The following is a 2,371-nucleotide window of genomic DNA, read 5'->3' as shown; positions in this document are numbered from 1 at the left end:
GGATTAGACTAGTCTATTACAAGTGGAGTCCTAGTTGTGCTTCCTTTGTAATGGAATATTCCTTACGATTTCCTCTTAAGCCGGCCCACCATAACATGAGCCGACCTTTTGGGCCTTGGTCCTAGTCTTCTAACTGACCCGTCGTCGGGGTCATTAGTGCGTCTCCAGGCTCGTGAATCGTCAGACCAATGAGCTGCCAGACTCGTGAATCGCCAATCTCACGGTGGGTCACCAATGAAACGCCAAGTCCGGCTGGTCATCCTTCTAGCCGGGTCATACCGTGGGGTATATCCCCGACACTTAGGGTTTTCCCCTTTTATCTACTATACTATGATCTGCGTAGGTGCTTTTTGTCGTCCTAGCATTACTCCACCCTTCAAGCTAAACAACACAACACTCAAAATTCGAAAGCTTAGTTGTTTAAATATGATTGTGATATGATACTGATATTAGTTAACAGACACATTTAATTGGTTGGCTAAAGGTCCTACTTGAGTTTCCAAATGCATCTCGCGACACATAGAGAGACAGCAGAATTGCATTTCTTTGTCACTTGTTGACTGAACTTTCTTGTCCATACCAAATCTTAGTAGTTACTTCAAAGCAAACATCGGTTGCTAACTACCCTTTGCATGGTTTGCAGCTTGAGATCTGCCATCCCATTGCCACAGTCAACACTATACTCATCATGCTTATGGTTTCCCCATTTTATGATGACCACAATCAGCCTACATGGTTCGTGTCATAATAGCACTGCTCCACCCATCGAGCTAAACAAGCTTAGTTGTACAAATTCATATCTATACCTACTATTAAAGGGAATAGATATTCTTGGTTTGGTTTGGAATTGGGTTTCTGTCGTCCGTCGCCCACTTTTACAGAAAACACCCTGACTTTACTGATAATCAACCCGCAATCCTATTAACCAGTCAACCTGAACTGGTACGGGCAACAGAAAAGAAAAAAACACCCAAGACCCATGACCTTGCCTCCCATCCGGCGTGCGCCGCCGCCGGCCTCGCCTTCCGACGCGCGCCACCGCCGCCGGGCCCACCCTCAAGTAAAGGGAACCAAACCTACAAGGAGATGACCGTGTCGCTCCTAACCGAAACGGGGAAGTTCAACATCAGCGGCGCTGTCGTGGCTAGACCTGCAGGGAGTGCAGGCCAAGCTGCGCCGGGTGCACCGCCTGTTCGACGGACTCAACATGAAACTGTTGGTGGAGCACGCGGCAACGGCCGAGGAGCGCGCCCGGGAAGAGGGCCGGCTGGACTTCGTGGACATGCTCCGGTTGGTGGCCTGGAGCATGCCGGGGCGAGACGGACAACGTGAGTCGCGAGCAAAGGATGAAGCAAGGATGAGCGCCGCGGGATCGGCCGGGCCTCTGGGGGCATGTCGCAGGTGGCGGAGGCTGTGGGCGGGGCCGTCCGAAACGGATTGGAGGCGAGGCTGCTGGCCGGATCTGGAGCGGGCCGATGACTGGGGCGGGATGGCCAGATCAGACCCACGGCAGAGGAGCTTCCATGGCGCCTATGGGTTCCTCGCCGATAAGGGGTGCTGCCCTGGCTCTGGCCAGCCACCACGGCCGCGCGCACTCCGGGAGAGTGGAGTGCATCGTCGGCACAACACATGTAGAAGAGGAGGAGGAGCAACACTGGGTGGTAGTGGTTGGAGAAGAGGAGGAGTAGCGTTGAGTGAGAAGGAGGAGTGGCGATGAGGATAAGGCAAGCAGATGAGCAGATGGATGAGAAGGAGTTGCGCTGGCCGGTCGGTGCTTTTATTTAATGTAACCAAATGGAATTGGTCTTGTACCGGCTAGAAGCTACCGGATGCATGCACGCTAGCATCAATTACAAATTTTTATTTTCTGGAAGAGGGACGATTATTACTTGCTGTTGTTTGTTGTTACTTGATGGTGTTTGTTGTTACATTATATATACGTTCTTCTTTCAAAATAAGTGTCATAATTTTAGTACAACTTTGTACCATAGTTAATACAAAGTTAAAACATTTATTTTAGAGTGGACGGAGTATAGTAATTAAAAGTGAGTAAAATATTAGAAGGAAATATTTCTTAAGGGAGAAGATATTTGAAGCTCAGCCGTGCTTGCTGTCCATGAAGATATTCCTCAAAACTGGATGCCATGGGTGAGACAGGGTGGAGAGACGGAGGGATGAAGAATAGAGAGAGTGCGACATCGGTGCATCTTGCTCGCGCCCTATTTCACCCAACACGACTGCTGAGAAGGGGGAGCACTACCCTCCGTCGTACCATCTATCCCGCAGTTTTGCGTACCCTAATCTTGATCCCCATCGATGCCCAACGATAATGTCCAGGGAAGTGGTCTTGTTGGCATGGAGGGTGTGGTCC

The 2,371-nt window shown here is 50.3% G+C and overlaps 1 pseudogene; it reads left to right on the top strand.

Moving 5' to 3' along the window:
* Window positions 1–1,086: 1,086 nt before the first annotated feature.
* On the top strand, window positions 1,087–1,551 carry LOC119321250 (annotated as a pseudogene).
* The last annotated feature ends 820 nt before the right edge of the window (window positions 1,552–2,371 follow it).

The sequence above is a fragment of the Triticum dicoccoides genome, chromosome 6B (assembly GCF_002162155.2).
Source record: "Triticum dicoccoides isolate Atlit2015 ecotype Zavitan chromosome 6B, WEW_v2.0, whole genome shotgun sequence".
NCBI classification, from domain to species: Eukaryota; Viridiplantae; Streptophyta; class Magnoliopsida; order Poales; family Poaceae; genus Triticum; species Triticum dicoccoides.
The sequence above is the reverse complement of the archived record's forward strand: the minus strand, read 5'-3'. Positions and strand labels throughout refer to the sequence as shown.